Source organism: Pseudophryne corroboree, chromosome 11, assembly GCF_028390025.1.
Source record: "Pseudophryne corroboree isolate aPseCor3 chromosome 11, aPseCor3.hap2, whole genome shotgun sequence".
Lineage (NCBI taxonomy): Eukaryota > Metazoa > Chordata > Amphibia > Anura > Myobatrachidae > Pseudophryne > Pseudophryne corroboree.
In genome coordinates this window covers 63,826,953-63,846,164 of record NC_086454.1, presented here as the reverse complement: position 1 = coordinate 63,846,164, position 19,212 = coordinate 63,826,953, and the positions used below count along the sequence as shown (strand labels likewise).

General features: G+C 34.6%; 20 non-coding genes across 20 annotated transcripts; all 20 read right to left on the bottom strand.

Moving 5' to 3' along the window:
* Positions 1 to 148: 148 nt before the first annotated feature.
* On the bottom strand, positions 149 to 230 carry TRNAS-GCU (transfer RNA serine (anticodon GCU)). Its single transcript has one exon. It is a non-coding gene; the product is annotated as a tRNA-Ser (tRNA).
* A 748-nt stretch (positions 231 to 978) lies between these two features.
* TRNAS-GCU (transfer RNA serine (anticodon GCU)) lies at positions 979 to 1,060 on the bottom strand. Its single transcript has one exon. It is a non-coding gene; the product is annotated as a tRNA-Ser (tRNA).
* Positions 1,061 to 1,808: 748 nt separating this feature from the next.
* On the bottom strand, positions 1,809 to 1,890 carry TRNAS-GCU (transfer RNA serine (anticodon GCU)). Its single transcript has one exon. It is a non-coding gene; the product is annotated as a tRNA-Ser (tRNA).
* A 766-nt stretch (positions 1,891 to 2,656) lies between these two features.
* On the bottom strand, positions 2,657 to 2,738 carry TRNAS-GCU (transfer RNA serine (anticodon GCU)). The gene has a single exon. It is a non-coding gene; the product is annotated as a tRNA-Ser (tRNA).
* Positions 2,739 to 3,486: 748 nt separating this feature from the next.
* On the bottom strand, positions 3,487 to 3,568 carry TRNAS-GCU (transfer RNA serine (anticodon GCU)). The gene has a single exon. It is a non-coding gene; the product is annotated as a tRNA-Ser (tRNA).
* Positions 3,569 to 4,317: 749 nt separating this feature from the next.
* Positions 4,318 to 4,399, bottom strand: TRNAS-GCU (transfer RNA serine (anticodon GCU)). Its single transcript has one exon. It is a non-coding gene; the product is annotated as a tRNA-Ser (tRNA).
* Positions 4,400 to 5,147: 748 nt separating this feature from the next.
* On the bottom strand, positions 5,148 to 5,229 carry TRNAS-GCU (transfer RNA serine (anticodon GCU)). The gene has a single exon. It is a non-coding gene; the product is annotated as a tRNA-Ser (tRNA).
* A 768-nt stretch (positions 5,230 to 5,997) lies between these two features.
* On the bottom strand, positions 5,998 to 6,079 carry TRNAS-GCU (transfer RNA serine (anticodon GCU)). The gene has a single exon. It is a non-coding gene; the product is annotated as a tRNA-Ser (tRNA).
* A 749-nt stretch (positions 6,080 to 6,828) lies between these two features.
* Positions 6,829 to 6,910, bottom strand: TRNAS-GCU (transfer RNA serine (anticodon GCU)). Its single transcript has one exon. It is a non-coding gene; the product is annotated as a tRNA-Ser (tRNA).
* A 748-nt stretch (positions 6,911 to 7,658) lies between these two features.
* On the bottom strand, positions 7,659 to 7,740 carry TRNAS-GCU (transfer RNA serine (anticodon GCU)). The gene has a single exon. It is a non-coding gene; the product is annotated as a tRNA-Ser (tRNA).
* A 749-nt stretch (positions 7,741 to 8,489) lies between these two features.
* On the bottom strand, positions 8,490 to 8,571 carry TRNAS-GCU (transfer RNA serine (anticodon GCU)). The gene has a single exon. It is a non-coding gene; the product is annotated as a tRNA-Ser (tRNA).
* Positions 8,572 to 9,319: 748 nt separating this feature from the next.
* Positions 9,320 to 9,401, bottom strand: TRNAS-GCU (transfer RNA serine (anticodon GCU)). The gene has a single exon. It is a non-coding gene; the product is annotated as a tRNA-Ser (tRNA).
* A 768-nt stretch (positions 9,402 to 10,169) lies between these two features.
* Positions 10,170 to 10,251, bottom strand: TRNAS-GCU (transfer RNA serine (anticodon GCU)). Its single transcript has one exon. It is a non-coding gene; the product is annotated as a tRNA-Ser (tRNA).
* Positions 10,252 to 11,832: 1,581 nt separating this feature from the next.
* TRNAS-GCU (transfer RNA serine (anticodon GCU)) lies at positions 11,833 to 11,914 on the bottom strand. Its single transcript has one exon. It is a non-coding gene; the product is annotated as a tRNA-Ser (tRNA).
* A 1,558-nt stretch (positions 11,915 to 13,472) lies between these two features.
* On the bottom strand, positions 13,473 to 13,554 carry TRNAS-GCU (transfer RNA serine (anticodon GCU)). The gene has a single exon. It is a non-coding gene; the product is annotated as a tRNA-Ser (tRNA).
* A 747-nt stretch (positions 13,555 to 14,301) lies between these two features.
* Positions 14,302 to 14,386, bottom strand: TRNAS-GCU (transfer RNA serine (anticodon GCU)). The gene has a single exon. It is a non-coding gene; the product is annotated as a tRNA-Ser (tRNA).
* Positions 14,387 to 15,152: 766 nt separating this feature from the next.
* Positions 15,153 to 15,234, bottom strand: TRNAS-GCU (transfer RNA serine (anticodon GCU)). The gene has a single exon. It is a non-coding gene; the product is annotated as a tRNA-Ser (tRNA).
* Positions 15,235 to 16,832: 1,598 nt separating this feature from the next.
* On the bottom strand, positions 16,833 to 16,914 carry TRNAS-GCU (transfer RNA serine (anticodon GCU)). The gene has a single exon. It is a non-coding gene; the product is annotated as a tRNA-Ser (tRNA).
* A 746-nt stretch (positions 16,915 to 17,660) lies between these two features.
* Positions 17,661 to 17,742, bottom strand: TRNAS-GCU (transfer RNA serine (anticodon GCU)). Its single transcript has one exon. It is a non-coding gene; the product is annotated as a tRNA-Ser (tRNA).
* A 748-nt stretch (positions 17,743 to 18,490) lies between these two features.
* Positions 18,491 to 18,572, bottom strand: TRNAS-GCU (transfer RNA serine (anticodon GCU)). Its single transcript has one exon. It is a non-coding gene; the product is annotated as a tRNA-Ser (tRNA).
* Positions 18,573 to 19,212: the final 640 nt, after the last annotated feature.

Here is a 19,212-nt window from a genome sequence, read left to right as displayed (position 1 = left end):
AATATCAAGACACTTGCTCATGTTTACCATCTTAAAGTAGACTTCTTGATTTGACTTGTTTATTTTGGCCATTTTTGTGTCAGCTTCACTTGCTGGTTTATGAAGCAGTATTTGTAAAAATGCCTCTTCTACCTAAAGAGCATTGTGACGACAAGGATGGGATTTGAACCCATGCGTGCAGAGCACAATGGATTAGCAGTCCATCGCCTTAACCACTCGGCCACCTCGTCTCACTGTTATGCAGTCTGGCAAAATTTCCAACACCACTTGTTATACTTCAAAGTCAATTCTTTATGTTCTTGTAGATTGTGTCATTTTCACAATCACGAGCTTGATAGCAAGTTGACTTTCAACCATCCTTGGCTTTAGGAACATTTATTTAATTTTAACCGAAACTTGTGAACAAATCCACCATCACCCACCTCACAAACAAAAATGATTTTTAATACTTCTTGCCAATAACATGACCTTCTCTGTAAAAGTAATGTATTAATTTTCACTAAATGTGTTCTATGCTTGTCTTTAAGGAAGTGACAGACTATGTTACATGAGTTACAGTAATTTCAAATCTCTGCAAATATTACAAACATCACCATTTAGAGTTTGCTGTCACTGTAATGTAAACAAGAAAATTATGCAGGAATAAGGTTTAACCTATATTAAGGGCTCTGCTGTAAACATTTTTTAACTGCATCCCATATCAGTTTAACAAAGCCCAAGAAATGTCATAGACTTTAATTATCTAAACATAAATCATTTTAACCTATACTTGTGAGCTAATCCACCATCATGGGGAATAAAGCATTTGCAAAATAAATTCTAGATAGTAGTATTGACATTGCATGTTCAAATATCAAGACACTTGCTCATTTTTACCATCTTAAAGTAGACTTCTTGATTTGACATGTTTATTTTGGCCATTTGTGTGTCAGTAGCAGTATTTGTAAAAATGCCTCTTCTACCTAAAAAGTATTGTGACGACAAGGATGGGATTCGAACCCATGCGTGCTGAGCACAATGGATTAGCAGTCCATCGCCTTAACCACTCGGCCACCTCGTCTCACTGGTATGCAATCTAGCAAACTTTCCAACACCACTTGTAATACTTCAAAGTCAATTCTTTATGTTCTTGTAGATTGTGTCATTTTCACAATCACGAGCTTGATAGCAAGTCGACTTTCAACCATCCTTGGCTTTAGGAACATTTATTTAATTTTAACCAAAACTTGTGAACAAATCCACCATCACCCACCTCACAAACAAAAATGATTTTTAATACTTCTGGCCAATAACATGACCTTCTCTGTAAAACTAATGTATTAATTTTCACTAAATGTGTTCTATGCTTGTCTTTAATGAAGTGACAGACTATGTTACATGAGTTACAGTAATTTCAAATCTCTGCAAATATTACAAACATCACCATTTAGAGTTTGCTGTCACTGTAATGTAAACAAGAAAATTATGCAGGAATAAGGTTTAACCTATAATAAGGGCTCTGCTGTAAAAAATTTTTAACTGCATCCAATATCAGTTTAACAAAGCCCAAGAAATGTCATAGACTTTAATTATCTAAACATAAATCATTTTAACCTATACTTGTGAGCTAATCCACCATCATGGGTAATAAAGCATTTGCAAAATAAATTCTAGATAGTATTATTGACATTGCATGTTCAAATATCAAGACACTTGCTCATGTTTACCATCTTAAAGTAAACTTCTTGATTTGACTTGTTTATTTTGGCCATTTGTGTGTCAGTAGCAGTATTTGTAAAAATGCCTCTTCTACCTAAATAGCATTGTGACGACAAGGATGGGATTTGAACCCATGCGTGCAGAGCACAATAGATTAGCAGTCCATCGCCTTAACCACTCGGCCACCTCGTCTCACTGGTATGCAGTCTAGCAAAATTTCCAACACCACTTGTTATACTTCAAAGTCAATTCTTTATGTTCTTGTAGATTGTGTCATTTTCACAATCACGAGCTAGATAGTAAGTCGACTTTCAACCATCCTTGGCTTTAGGAACATTTATTTAATTTTAACCAAAACTTGTGAACAAATCCACCATCATCCACCTCACAAACAAAAATGATTTTAATACTTCTGGCCAATAACATGACCTTCTCTGTAAAAGTAATGTATTAATTTTCACTAAATGTGTTCTATGCTTGTCTTTAAGGAAGTGACAGACTATGTTACATGAGTTACAGTAATTTCAAATCTCTGCAAATATTACAAACATCACCATTTAGAGTTTGCTGTCACTGTAATGTAAACAAGAAAATTATGCAGGAATAAGGTTTAACCTATATTAAGGGCTCTGCTGTAAAAAATTTTAACTGCACCCCATATCAGTTTAATAAAGCCCAAGAAATGTCATAGACTTTAATTATCTAAACATAAATTATTTTAACCTACACTTGTGAGTTAATCCACCATCATGGGGAAATAAAGCATTTGCCAAACAAATTCAAGATATTAGTATTGACAATACATGTTCAAATATCAAGACACTTGCTCATGTTTACCATCTTAAAGTAGACTTCTTGATTTGACTTGTTTATTTTGGCCATTTTTGTGTCAGCTTCACTTGCTGGTTTATGATGCAGTATTTGTAAAAATGCCTCTTCTACCGAAAGAGCATTGTGACGACGAGGATGGGATTTGAACCCATGCGTGCAGAGCACAATGGATTAGCAGCCCATTGCCTTAACCACACGGCCACCTCGTCTCACTTGTATGCAATCTGACAAACTTTCCAACACCACTTGTTATACTTCAAAGTCAATTCTTTATGTTCTTGTAGATTGTGTCATTTTCACAATCACGAGCTTGATAGCAAGTCGACTTTCAACCATCCTTGGCTTTAGGAACATTTATTTAATTTTAACCGAAACTTGTGAACAAATCCACCATCACCCACCTCACAAACAAAAATGATTTTTAATACTTCTGGCCAATAACATGACCTTCTCTGTAAAAGTAATGTATTAATTTTCACTAAATGTGTTCTATGCTTGTCTTTAATGAGGTGACAGACTATGTTACATGAGTTACAGTAATTTCAAATCTCAGCAAATATTACAAACATCACCATTTAGAGTTTGCTGTCACTGTAATGTAAACAAGAAAATTATGCAGGAATAAGGTTTAACCTATATTAAGGGCTCTGCTGTAAAAATTTTTTAACTGCATCCCATATCAGTTTAACAAAGCCCAAGAAATGTCATAGACTTTAATTATCTAAACATAAATCATTTTAACCTATACTTGTGAGCTAATCCACCATCATGGGGAATAAAGCATTTGCGAAATAAATTCTAGGTAGTAGTATTGACATTGCATGTTCAAATATCAAGACACTTGCTCATGTTTACCATCTTAAAGTAGACTTCTTGATTTGACTTGTTTATTTTGGCTATTTGTGTGACAGTAGCAGTATTTGTAAAAATGCCTCTTCTATCTAAAAAGTATTGTGACGACTAGGATGGGATTTGAACCCATGCTTGCTGAGCACAATGGATTAGCAGTCCATCACCTTAACCAATCGGCTACCTCGTCTCACAGGTATGCAATTTGGCAAACATTCCAACACCACTAGTTATACTTCAAAGTCAATTCTTTATGTTCTTGTAGATTGTGTCATTTTCACAATCACGAGCTTGATAGCAAGTCGACTTTCAACCATCCTTGGCTTTAGGAACATTTATTTAATTTTAACCGAAACTTGTGAACAAATCCACCATCACCCACCTCACAAACAAAAATGATTTTTAATACTTCTGGCCAATAACATGACCTTCTCTGTAAAAGTAATGTATTAATTTTCACTAAATGTGTTCTATGCTTGTCCTTAATGAAGTGACAGACTATGTTACATGAGTTACAGTAATTTCAAATCTCTGCAAATATTACAAACATCACCATTTAGAGTTTGCTGTCACTGTAATGTAAACAAGAAAATTATGCAGGAATAAGGTTTAACCTATATTAAGGGCTCTGCTGTAAAAATGTTTTAACTGCATCCCATATCAGTTTAACAAAGCCCAAGAAATGTCATAGACTTTAAATTATCTAAACATAAATCATTTTAACCTATACTTGTGAGCTAATCCACCATCATGGGGGATAAAGCATTTGCAAAATAAATTCTAGATAGTAGTATTGACATTGCATGTTCAAATATCAAGACACTTGCTCAAGTTTACCATCTTAAAGTAAACTTCTTGATTTGACTTGTTTATTTTGGCCATTTGTGTGTCAGTAGCAGTATTTGTAAAAATGCCTCTTCTACCTAAAAAGTATTGTGACGACAAGGATGGGATTCGAACCCATGCGTGCTGAGCACAATGGATTAGCAGTCCATCGCCTTAACCACTCGGCCACCTCGTCTCTCTGGTATGCAATCTAGCAAACTTTCCAACACCACTTGTAATACTTCAAAGTCAATTCTTTATGTTCTTGTAGATTGTGTCATTTGCACAATCACGAGCTTGATAGCAAGTCGACTTTCAACCATCCTTGGCTTTAGGAACATTTATTTAATTTTAACCAAAACTTGTGAACAAATCCACCATCACCCACCTCACAAACAAAAATGATTTTTAATACTTCTGGCCAATAACATGACCTTCTCTGTAAAAGTAATGTATTAATTTTCACTAAATGTGTTCTATGCTTGTCTTTAATTAAGTGACAGACTATGTTACATGAGTTACAGTAATTTCAAATCTCTGCAAATATTACAAACATCACCATTTAGAGTTTGCTGTCACTGTAATGTAAACAAGAAAATTATGCAGGAATAAGGTTTAACCTATATTAAGGGCTCTGCTGTAAAAATGTTTTAACTGCATCCCATATCAGTTTAACAAAGCCCAAGAAATGTCATAGACTTTAATTATCTAAACATAAATCATTTTAACCTATACGTGTGAGCTAATCCACCATCATGGGGGATTAAGCATTTGCAAAATAAATTCTAGATAGTAGTATTGACATTGCATGTTCAAATATCAAGACACTTGCTCATGTTTACCATCTTAAAGTAGACTTCTTGATTTGACTTGTTTATTTTGGCCATTTGTGTGTCAGTAGCAGTATTTGTAAAAATGCCTCTTCTACCTAAAAAGCATTGTGACGACGAGGATGGGATTTGAACCCATGCGTGCAGAGCACAATGGATTAGCAGTCCATCGCCTTAACCACTCGGCCACCTCGTCTCACTGGTATGCAATATGGCAAACATTCCAACACCACTAGTTATACTTCAAAGTCAATTCTTTATGTTCTTGTAGATTGTGTCATTTTCACAATCACGAGCTTGATAGCAAGTCGACTTTCAACCATCCTTGGCTTTAGGAACATTTATTTAATTTTAACCGAAACTTGTGAACAAATCCACCATCACCCACCTCACAAACAAAAATGATTTTTAATACTTCTGGCCAATAACATGACCTTCTCTGTAAAAGTAATGTATTAATTTTCACTAAATGTGTTCTATGCTTGTCTTTAAGGAAGTGACAGACTATGTTACATGAGTTACAGTAATTTCAAATCTCTGCAAATATTACAAACATCACCATTTAGAGTTTGCTGTCACTGTAATGTAAACAAGAAAATTATGCAGGAATAAGGTTTAACCTATATTAAGGGCTCTGCTGTAAAAAATTTTAACTGCACCCCATATCAGTTTAATAAAGCCCAAGAAATGTCATAGACTTTTTATTATCTAAACATAAATTATTTTAACCTATACTTGTGAGTTAATCCACCATCATGGGGAAATAAAGCATTTGCCAAACAAATTTAAGATAGTAGTATTGACAATGCATGTTCAAATATCAAGACACTTGCTCATGTTTACCATCTCAAAGTAGACTTCTTGATTTGACTTGTTTATTTTGGCCATTTTTGTGTCAGCTTCACTTGCTGGTTCATGAAGCAGTATTTGTAAAAATGCCTCTTCTACCTAAAGAGCATTGTGACGACAAGGATGGGATTTGAACCCATGCGTGCAGAGCACAATGGATTAGCAGTCCATCGCCTTAACCACTCGGCCACCTCGTCTCACTGGTATGCAGTCTGGCAAAATTTCCAACACCACTTGTTATACTTCAAAGTCAATTCTTTATGTTCTTGTAGATTGTGTCATTTTCACAATCACGAGCTTGATAGCAAGTCGACTTTCAACCATCCTTGGCTTTAGGTACATTTATTTAATTTTAACCGAAACTTGTGAACAAATCCACCATCACCCACCTCACAAACAAAAATGATTTTTAATACTTCTGGCCAATAACATGACCTTCTCTGTAAAAGTAATGTATTAATTTTCACTAAATGTGTTCTATGCTTGTCTTTAATGAGGTGACAGACTATGTTACATGAGTTACAGTAATTTCAAATCTCAGCAAATATTACAAACATCACCATTTAGAGTTTGCTGTCACTGTAATGTAAACAAGAAAATTATGCAGGAATAAGGTTTAACCTATATTAAGGGCTCTGCTGTAAAAAAAATTTAACTGCATCCCATATCAGTTTAACAAAGCCCAAGAAATGTCATAGACTTTAAATTATCTAAACATAAATCATTTTAACCTATACATGTGAGCTAATCCACCATCATGGGGGATAAAGCATTTGCAAAATAAATTCTAGATAGTAGTATTGACATTGCATGTTCAAATATCAAGACACTTGCTCATGTTTACCATCTTAAAGTAGACTTCTTGATTTGACTTGTTTATTTTGGCCATTTGTGTGTCAGTAGCAGTATTTGTAAAAATGCCTCTTCTACCTAAAAAGTATTGTGACGACAAGGATGGGATTCGAACCCATGCGTGCTGAGCACAATGGATAAGCAGTCCATCGCCTTAACCACTCGGCCACCTCGTCTCACTGGTATGCAATTTAGCAAACTTTCCAACACCACTTGTAATACTTCAAAGTCAATTCTTTATGTTCTTGTAGATTGTGTCATTTTCACAACCACGAGCTTGATAGCAAGTCGACTTTCAACCATCCTTGGCTTTAGGAACATTTATTTAATTTTAACCAAAACTTGTGAACAAATCCACCATCACCCACCTCACAAACAAAAATGATTTTTAATACTGCTGGCCAATAACATGACCTTCTCTGTAAAAGTAATGTATTAATTTTCACGAAATGTGTTCTATGCTTGTCTTTAATGAAGTGACAGACTGTGTTACATGAGTTACAGTAATTTCAAATCTCTGCAAATATTACAAACATCACCATTTAGAGTTTGCTGTCACTGTAATGTAAACAAGAAAATTATGCAGGAATAAGGTTTAACCTATATTAAGGGCTCTGCTGTAAAAAATTTTTAACTGCATCCCATATCAGTTTAACAAAGCCCAAGAAATGTCATAGACTTTAATTATCTAAACATAAATCATTTTAACCTATACTTGTGAGCTAATCCACCATCATGGGGAATAAAGCATTTGCTAAATAAATTCTAGATAGTAGTATTGACATTGCATGTTCAAATATCAAGACACTTGCTCATGTTTACCATCTTAAAGTAGACTTCTTGATTTGACTTGTTTATTTTGGCCATTTGTGTGTCAGTAGCAGTATTTGTAAAAATGCCTCTTCTACCTAAAAAGTATTGTGACGACAAGGATGGGATTCGAACCCATGCGTGCTGAGCACAATTGATTAGCAGTCCATCGCCTTAACCACTCGGCCACCTCGTCTCTCTGGTATGCAATCTAGCAAACTTTCCAACACCACTTGTAATACTTCAAAGTCAATTCTTTATGTTCTTGCAGATTGTGTCATTTGCACAATCACGAGCTTGATAGCAAGTCAACTTTCAACCATCCTTGGCTTTAGGAACATTTATTTAATTTTAACCAAAACTTGTGAACAAATCCACCATCACCCACCTCACAAACAAAAATGATTTTTAATACTTCTGGCCAATAACATGACCTTCTCTGTAAAAGTAATGTATTAATTTTCACTAAATGTGTTCTTTGCTTGTCTTTAATTAAGTGACAGACTATGTTACATGAGTTACAGTAATTTCAAATCTCTGCAAATATTACAAACATCACCATTTAGAGTTTGCTGTCACTGTAATGTAAACAAGAAAATTATGCAGGAATAAGGTTTAACCTATATTAAGGGCTCTGCTGTAAAAATGTTTTAACTGCATCCCATATCAGTTTAACAAAGCCCAAGAAATGTCATAGACTTTAAATTATCTAAACATAAATCATTTTAACCTATACGTGTGAGCTAATCCACCATCATGGGGGATAAAGCATTTGCAAAATAAATTCTAGATAGTAGTATTGACATTGCATGTTCAAATATCAAGACACTTGCTCATGTTTACCATCTTAAAGTAGACTTCTTGATTTGACTTGTTTATTTTGGCCATTTGTGTGTCAGTAGCAGTATTTGTAAAAATGCCTCATCTACCTAAAAAGCATTGTGACGACGAGGATGGGATTTGAACCCATGCGTGCAGAGCACAATGGATTAGCAGTCCATCGCCTTAACCACTCGGCCACCTCGTCTCACTGGTATGCAATATGGCAAACATTCCAACACCACTAGTTATACTTCAAAGTCAATTCTTTATGTTCTTGTAGATTGTGTCATTTTCACAATCACGAGCTTGATAGCAAGTCGACTTTCAACCATCCTTGGCTTTAGGAACATTTATTTAATTTTAACCGAAACTTGTGAACAAATCCACCATCACCCACCTCACAAACAAAAATGATTTTTAATACTTCTGGCCAATAACATGACCTTCTCTGTAAAAGTAATGTATTAATTTTCACTAAATGTGTTCTATGCTTGTCTTTAAGGAAGTGACAGACTATGTTACATGAGTTACAGTAATTTCAAATCTCTGCAAATATTACAAACATCACCATTTAGAGTTTGCTGTCACTGTAATGTAAACAAGAAAATTATGCAGGAATAAGGTTTAACATATATTAAGGGCTCTGCTGTAAAAAAAAATAACTGCACCCCATATCAGTTTAATAAAGCCCAAGAAATGTCATAGACTTTTTATTATCTAAACATAAATTATTTTAACCTATACTTGTGAGCTAATCCACCATCATGGGGAATAAAGCATTTGCAAAATAAATTCTAGATAGTAGTATTGACATTGCATGTTCAAATATCAAGACACTTGCTCATGTTTACCATCTTAAAGTAGACTTCTTGATTTGACTTGTTTATTTTGGCCATTTGTGTGTCAGTAGCAGTATTTGTAAAAATGCCTCTTCTACCTAAAAAGTATTGTGATGACAAGGATGGGATTCGAACCCATGCGTGCTGAGCACAGTGGATTAGCAGTCCATCGCCTTAACCACTCGGCAACCTCGTCTCACTGTTATGCAGTCTGGCATAATTTCCAACACCACTTGTTATACTTCAAAGTCAATTCTTTATGTTCTTGTAGATTGTGTCATTTGCACAATCACGAGCTTGATAGCAAGTCGACTTTCAACCATCCTTGGCTTTAGGAACATTTATTTAATTTTAACCGAAACTTGTGAACAAATCCACCATCACCCACCTCACAAACAAAAATGATTTTTAATACTTCTGGCCAATAACATGACCTTCTCTGTAAAAGTAATGTATTAATTTTCACTAAATGTGTTCTATGCTTGTCTTTAAGGAAGTGACAGACTATGTTACATGAGTTACAGTAATTTCAAATCTCTGCAAATATTACAAACATCACCATTTAGAGTTTGCTGTCACTGTAATGTAAACAAGAAAAGTATGCAGGAATAAGGTTTAACCTATATTAAGGGCTCTGCTGTAAAAATTTTTAACTGCACCCCATATCAGTTTAATAAAGCCCAAGAAATGTCATAGACTTTTTATTATCTAAACATAAATTATTTTAACCTATACTTGTGAGTTAATCCACCATCATGGGGAAATAAAGCATTTTCCAAACAAATTTAAGATAGTAGTATTGACAATGCATGTTCAAATATCAAGACACTTGTTCATGTTTACCATCTCAAAGTAGACTTCTTGATTTGACTTGTTTATTTTGGCCATTTTTGTGTCAGCTTCACTTGCTGGTTTATGAAGCAGTATTTGTAAAAATGCCTCTTCTACCTAAAGAGCATTGTGACGACAAGGATGGGATTTGAACCCATGCGTGCAGAGCACAATGGATTAGCAGTCCATCGCCTTAACCACTCGGCCACCTCGTCTCACTGGCATGCAGTCTGGCAAAATTTCCAACACCACTTGTTATACTTCAAAGTCAATTCTTTATGTTCTTGTAGATTGTGTCATTTTCACAATCACGAGCTTGATAGCAAGTCGACTTTCAACCATCCTTGGCTTTAGGAACATTTATTTAATTTTAACCGAAACTTGTGAACAAATCCACCATCACCCACCTCACAAACAAAAATTATTTTTAATACTTCTGGCCAATAACTTGACCTTCTCTGTAAAAGTAATGTATTAATTTTCACTAAATGTGTTCTATGCTTGTCTTTAATGAAGTGACAGACTGTGTTACATGAGTTACAGTAATTTCAAATCTCTGCAAATATTACAAACATCACCATTTAGAGTTTGCTGTCACTGTAATGTAAACAAGAAAATTATGCAGGAATAAGGTTTAACCTATATTAAGGGCTCTGCTGTAAAAAAATTTAACTGCACCCCATATCAGTTTAACAAAGCCCAAGAAATGTCATAGACTTTAATTATCTAAACATAAATCATTTTAACCTATACTTGTGAGCTAATCCACCATCATGGGGAATAAAGCATTTGCAAAATAAATTCTAGATAGTAGTATTGACATTGCATGTTCAAATATCAAGACACTTGCTCATGTTTACCATCTTAAAGTAGACTTCTTGATTTGACTTGTTTATTATGGCCATTTGTGTGTCAGTAGCAGTATTTGTAAAAATGCCTCTTCTACCTAAAAAGTATTGTGACGACAAGGATGGGATTCGAACCCAATGGATTAGCAGTCCATCGCCTTAACCACTCGGCAACCTCGTCTCACTGGTATGCAATCTAGCAAACTTTCCAACACCACTTGTAATACTTCAAAGTCAATTCTTTATGTTCTTGTAGATTGTGTCATTTTCACAATCACGAGCTTGATAGCAAGTCGACTTTCAACCATCCTTGGCTTTAGGAACATTTATTTAATTTTAACCAAAATTTGTGAACAAATCCACCATCACCCACCTCACAAACAAAAATGATTTTTAATACTTCTGGCCAATAACATGACCTTCTCTGTAAAAGTAATGTATTAATTTTCACTAAATGTGTTCTATGCTTGTCTTTAAGGAAGTGACAGACTATGTTACATGAGTTACAGTAATTTCAAATCTCTGCAAATATTACAAACATCACCATTTAGAGTTTGCTGTCACTGTAATGTAAACAAGAAAATTATGCAGGAATAAGGTTTAACCTATATTAAGGGCTCTGCTGTAAAAATTTTAACTGCACCCCATATCAGTTTAATAAAGCCCAAGAAATGTCATAGACTTTTTATTATCTAAACATAAATTATTTTAACCTATACTTGTGAGTTAATCCACCATCATGGGGAAATAAAGCATTTGCCAAACAAATTTAAGATAGTAGTATTGACAATGCATGTTCAAATATCAAGACACTTGCTCATGTTTACCATCTCAAAGTAGACTTCTTGATTTGACTTGTTTATTTTGGCCATTTTTGTGTCAGCTTCACTTGCTGGTTCATGAAGCAGTATTTGTAAAAATGCCTCTTCTACCTAAAGAGCATTGTGACGACAAGGATGGGATTTGAAACCATGCGTGCAGAGCACAATGGATTAGCAGTCCATCGCCTTAACCACTCGGCCACCTCGTCTCACTGGTATGCAGTCTGGCAAAATTTCCAACACCACTTGTTATACTTCAAAGTCAATTCTTTATGTTCTTGTAGATTGTGTCATTTTCACAATCACGAGCTTGATAGCAAGTCGACTTTCAACCATCCTTGGCTTTAGGAACATTTATTTAATTTTAACCGAAACTTGTGAACAAATCCACCATCACCCACCTCACAAACAAAAATGATTTTTAATACTTCTGGCCAATAACATGACCTTCTCTGTAAAAGTAATGTATTAATTTTCACTAAATGTGTTCTATGCTTGTCTTTAATTAGGTGACAGACTATGTTACATGAGTTATAGTAATTTCAAATCTCTGCAAATATTACAAACATCACCATTTAGAGTTTGCTGTCACTGTAATGTAAACAAGAAAATTATGCAGGAATAAGGTTTAACCTATATTAAGGGCTCTGCTGTAAAAATGTTTTAACTGCATCCCATATCAGTTTAACAAAGCCCAAGAAATGTCATAGACTTTAAATTATCTAAACATAAATCATTTTAACCTATACTTGTGAGCTAATCCACCATCATGGGGGATAAAGCATTTAGAAAATAAATTCTAGATAGTAGTATTGACATTGCATGTTCAAATATCAAGACACTTGCTCATGTTTACCATCTTAAAGTAGACTTCTTGATTTGACTTGTTTATTTTGGCCATTTGTGTGTCAGTAGCAGTATTTGTAAAAATGCCTCTTCTACCTAAAAAGCATTGTGACGACGAGGATGAGCACAATGGATTAGCAGTCCATCGCCTTAACCACTCGGCCACCTCGTCTCACTGGTATGCACTCTGGCAAACTTTCCAACACCACTACTTATACTTCAAAGTCAATTATTTATGTTCTTGTAGATTGTGTCATTTTCACAATCGCCAGCTTGATAGTAAGTCGACTTTCAACCATCCTTGGCTTTAGGAACATTTATTTAATTTTAACAGATACTTGTGAACAAATCCACCATCATCCACTTCACAAACAAAAATGATTTTTAATACTTCTGGCCAATAACATGACCTTCTCTGTAAAAGTAATGTATTAATTTTCACTAAATGTGTTCTATGCTTGTCTTTAATGAAGTGACAGACTATGTTACATGAGTTACAGTAATTTCAAATCTCTGCAAATATTACAAACATCACCATTTAGAGTTTGCTGTCACTGTAATGTAAACAAGAAAATTATGCAGGGATAAGGTTTAACCTATATTAAGGGCTCTGCTGTAAAAATGTTTTAACTGCATCCCATATCAGTTTAACAAAGCCCAAGAAATGTCATAGACTTTAAATTATCTAAACATAAATCATTTTAACCTATACTTGTGAGCTAATCCACCATCATGGGGGATAAAGCGTTTGCAAAATAAATACTAGATAGTAGTATTGACATTGCATGTTCAAATATCAAGACACTTGCTCATGTTTACCATCTTAAAGTAGACTTCTTGATTTGACTTGTTTATTTTGGCCATTTGTGTGTCAGTAGCAGTATTTGTAAAAATGCCTCTTCTACCTAAAAAGCATTGTGACGACGAGGATGGGATTTGAACCCATGCATGCAGAGTACAATGGATTAGCAGTCCATCGCCTTAACCACTCAGCCACCTCGTCTCACTGGTATGCAAGCTGGCAAACATTCCAACACCACTAGTTATACTTCAAAGTCAATTCTTTATGTTCTTGTAGATTGTGTCATTTTCACAATCACGAGCTAGATAGTAAGTCGACTTTCAACCATCCTTGGCTTTAGGAACATTTATTTAATTTTAACCGATACTTGTGAACAAATCCACCATCATCCACCTCACAAACAAAAATTATTTTTAATACTTCTGGCCAATAACATGACCTTCTCTGTAAAAGTAATGTATTAATTTTCACTAAATGTGTTCTATGCTTGTCTTTAAGGAAGTGACAGACTATGTTACATGAGTTACAGTAATTTCAAATCTCTGCAAATATTACAAACATCACCATTTAGAGTTTGCTGTCACTGTAATGTAAACAAGAAAATTATGCAGGAATAAGGTTTAACCTATATTAAGGGCTCTGCTGTAAACATTTTTAACTGCACCCCATATCAGTTTAATAAAGCCCAAGAAATGTCATAGACTTTAATTATCTAAACATAAATTATTTTAACCTACACTTGTGAGTTAATCCACCATCATGGGGAAATAAAGCATTTGCCAAACAAATTCAAGATATTAGTATTGACAATGCATGTTCAAATATCAAGACACTTGCTCATGTTTTCCATCTTAAAGTAGACTTCTTGATTTGACTTGTTTATTTTGGCCATTTTTGTGTCAGCTTCACTTCATTTGTAAAAATGCCTCTTCTACCTAAAGAGCATTGTGACTACAAGGATGGGATTTGAACCCATGCGTGCAGAGCACAATGGATTAGCAGTCCATCGCCTTAACCACTTGGCCACCTCGTCTCACTGGTATGCAGTCTGGCAAAATTTCCAACACCACTTGTTATACTTCAAAGTCAATTCTTTATGTTCTTGTAGATTGTGTCATTTTCACAATCACCAGCTTGATAGTAAGTCGACTTTCAACCATCCTTGGCTTTAGGAACATTTATTTAATTTTAACCGATACTTGTGAACAAATCCACCATCATCCACTTCACAAACAAAAATGATTTTTAATACTTCTGGCCAATAACATGACCTTCTCTGTAAAAGTAATGTATTAATTTTCACTAAATGTGTTCTATGCTTGTCTTTAATGAAGTGACAGACTATGTTACATGAGTTACAGTAATTTCAAATCTCTGCAAATATTACAAACATCACCATTTAGAGTTTGCTGTCACTGTAATGTAAACAAGAAAATTATGCAGGAATAAGGTTAAACCTATATTAAGGGCTCTGCTGTAAAAAAATTTAACTGCACCCCATATCAGTTTAATAAAGCCCAAGAAATGTCATAGACTTTAATTATCTAACATAAATTATTTTAACCTATACTTGTGAGTTAATCCACCATCATGGGGAAATAAAGCATTTGCCAAACAAATTCAAGATAGTAGTATTGACAATGCATGTTCAAATATCAAGACACTTGCTCATGTTTACCATCTTAAAGTAGACTTCTTGATTTGACTTGTTTATTTTGGCCATTTTTGTGTCAGCTTCACTTGCTGGTTTATGATGCAGTATTTGTAAAAATGTCTCTTCTACCGAAAGAGCATTGTGACGACGAGGATGGGATCTGAACCCATGCGTGCAGAGCACAATGGATTAGCAGCCCATCGCCTTAACCACTCGGCCACCTCGTCTCACTGGTATGCAATCTGGCAAACTTTCCAACACCACTTGTTATACTTCAAAGTCAATTCTTTATGTTCTTGTAGATTGTGTCATTTTCACAATCACGAGCTTGATAGCAAGTCGACTTTCAACCATCCTTGGCTTTAGGAACATTTATTTAATTTTAACCGAAACTTGTGAACAAATCCACCATCACCCACCTCACAAACAAAAATGATTTTTAATACTTCTGGCCAATAACATGACCTTCTCTGTAAAAGTAATGTATTAATTTTCACTAAATGTGTTCTATGCTTGTCTTTAATGAGGTGACAGACTATGTTACATGAGTTACAGTAATTTCAAATCTCAGCAAATATTACAAACATCACCATTTAGAGTTTGCTGTCAGTGTAATGTAAACAAGAAAATTATGCAGGAATAAGGTTTAACCTATATTAAGGGCTCTGCTGTAAAAATTTTTTAACTGCATCCCATATCAGTTTAACAAAGCCCAAGAAATGTCATAGACTTTAATTATCTAAACATAAATCATTTTAACCTATACTTGTGAGCTAATCCACCATCATGGGGAATAAAGCATTTGCAAAATAAATTCTAGATAGTAGTATTGACATTGCATGTTCAAATATCAAGACACTTGCTCATGTTTACCATCTTAAAGTAGACTTCTTGATTTGACTTGTTTATTTTGGCCATTTGTGTGTCAGTAGCAGTATTTGTAAAAATGCCTCTTCTACCTAAAAAGTATTGTGACGACAATGATGGGATTCGAACCCAAGCGTGCTGAGCACAATGGTTTAGCAGTCCATCGCCTTAACCACTCGGCAACCTCGTCTCACTGGTATGCAATCTAGCAAACTTTCCAACACCACTTGTAATACTTCAAAGTCAATTCTTTATGTTCTTGTAGATTGTGTCATTTTCACAATCACGAGCTTGATAGCAAGTCGACTTTCAACCATCCTTGGCTTTAGGAACATTTATTTAATTTTAACCAAAATTTGTGAACAAATCCACCATCACCCACCTCACAAACAAAAATGATTTTTAATACTTCTGGCCAATAACATGACCTTCTCTGTAAAAGTAATGTATTAATTTTCACTAAATGTGTTCTATGCTTGTCTTTAAGGAAGTGACAGACTATGTTACATGAGTTACAGTAATTTCAAATCTCTGCAAATATTACAAACATCACCATTTAGAGTTTGCTGTCACTGTAATGTAAACAAGAAAATTATGCAGGAATAAGGTTTAACCTATATTAAGGGCTCTGCTGTAAAAATTCTTAACTGCACCCCATATCAGTTTAATAAAGCCCAAGAAATGTCATAGACTTTTTATAATCTAAACATAAATTATTTTAACCTATACTTGTGAGTTAATCCACTATCATGGGGAAATAAAGCATTTGCCAAACAAATTTAAGATAGTAGTATTGACAATGCATGTTCAAATATCAAGACACTTGCTCATGTTTACCATCTCAAAGTAGACTTCTTGATTTGACTTGTTTATTTTGGCCATTTTTGTGTCAGCTTCACTTGCTGGTTTATGAAGCAGTATTTGTAAAAATGCCTCTTCTACCTAAAGAGCATTGTGACGACAAGGATGGGATTTGAACCCATGCGTGCAGAGCACAATGGATTAGCAGTCCATCGCCTTAACCACTCGGCCACCTCGTCTCACTGGTATGCAGTCTGGCAAAATTTCCAACACCACTTGTTATACTTCAAAGTCAATTCTTTATGTTCTTGTAGATTGTGTCATTTTCACAATCACGAGCTTGATAGCAAGTCGACTTTCAACCATCCTTGGCTTTAGGAACATTTATTTAATTTTAACCGAAACTTGTGAACAAATCCACCATCACCCACCTCACAAACAAAAATGATTTTTAATACTTCTGGCCAATAACTTGACCTTCTCTGTAAAAGTAATGTATTAATTTTCACTAAATGTGTTCTATGCTTGTCTTTAATGAAGTGACAGACTGTTACATGAGTTACAGTAATTTCAAATCTCTGCAAATATTACAAACATCACCATTTAGAGTTTGCTGTCACTGTAATGTAAACAAGAAAATTATGCAGGAATAAGGTTTAACCTATATTAAGGGCTCTGCTGTAAATTTTTTTTAACTGCATCCCATATCAGTTTAACAAAGCCCAAGAAATGTCATAGACTTTAATTATCTAAACATAAATCATTTTAACCTATACTTGTGAGCTAATCCACCATCATGGGGAATAAAGCATTTGCAAAATAAATTCTAGATAGTAGTATTGACATTGCATGTTCAAATATCAAGACACTTGCTCATGTTTACCATCTTAAAGTAGACTTCTTGATTTGACTTGTTTATTTTGGCCATTTGTGTGTCAGTAGCAGTATTTGTAAAAATGCCTCTTCTACCTAAAAAGTATTGTGACGACAAGGATGGGATTCGAACCCATGCGTGCTGAGCACAATTGATTAGCAGTCCATCGCCTTAACCACTCGGCCACCTCGTCTCTCTGGTATGCAATCTTGCAAACTTTCCAACACCACTTGTAATACTTCAAAGTCAATTCTTTATGTTCTTGTAGATTGTGTCATTTGCACAATCACGAGCTTGATAGCAAGTCGACTTTCAACCATCCTTGGCTTTAGGAACATTTATTTAATTTTAACCAAAACTTGTGAACAAATCCACCATCACCCACCTCACAAACAAAAATGATTTTTAATACTTCTGGCCAATAACATGACCTTCTCTGTAAAAGTAATGTATTAATTTTCACTAAATGTGTTCTATGCTTGTCTTTAATTAAGTGACAGACTATGTTACATGAGTTACAGTAATTTCAAATCTCTGCAAATATTACAAACATCATCATTTAGAGTTTGCTGTCACTGTAATGTAAACAAGAAAATTATGCAGGAATAAGGTTTAACCTATATTAAGGGCTCTGCTGTAAAAATGTTTTAACTGCATCCCATATCAGTTTAACAAAGCCCAAGAAATGTCATAGACTTTAATTATCTAAACATAAATCATTTTAACCTATGCGTGTGAGCTAATCCACCATCATGGGGGATAAAGCATTTGCAAAATAAATTCTAGATAGTAGTATTGACATTGCATGCTCAAATATCAAGACACTTGCTCATGTTTACCATCTTAAAGTAGACTTCTTGATTTGACTTGTTTATTTTGGCCATTTGTGTGTCAGCAGCAGTATTTGTAAAAATGCCTCTTCTACCTAAAGAGCATTGTGACGACAAGGATGGGATTTGAACCCATGCGTGCAGAGCACAATGGATTAGCAGTCCATCGCATTAACCACTCGGCCACCTCGTCTCACTGGTATGCAGTCTGGCAAAATTTCCAACACCACTTGTTATACTTCAAAGTCAATTCTTTATGTTCTTGTAGATTGTGTCATTTTCACAATCACCAGCTTGATAGTAAGTCGACTTTCAACCATCCTTGGCTTTAGGAACATTTATTTAATTTTAACCGATACTTGTGAACAAATCCACCATCATCCACTTCACAAACAAAAATGATTTTTAATACTTCTGGCCAATAACATGACCTTCTCTGTAAAAGTAATGTATTAATTTTCACTAAATGTGTTCTATGCTTGTCTTTAATGAAGTGACAGACTATGTTACATGAGTTACAGTAATTTCAAATCTCTGCAAATATTACAAACATCACCATTTAGAGTTTGCTGTCACTGTAATGTAAACAAGAAAATTATGCAGGAATAAGGTTTAACCTATATTAAGGGCTCTGCTGTAAAAAAAATTTAACTGCACCCCATATCAGTTTAATAAAGCCCAAGAAATGTCATAGACTTTAATTATCTAACATAAATTATTTTAACCTATACTTGTGAGTTAATCCACCATCATGGGGAAATAAAGCATTTGCCAAACAAATTCAAGATAGTAGTATTGACAATGCATGTTCAAATATCAAGACACTTGCTCAT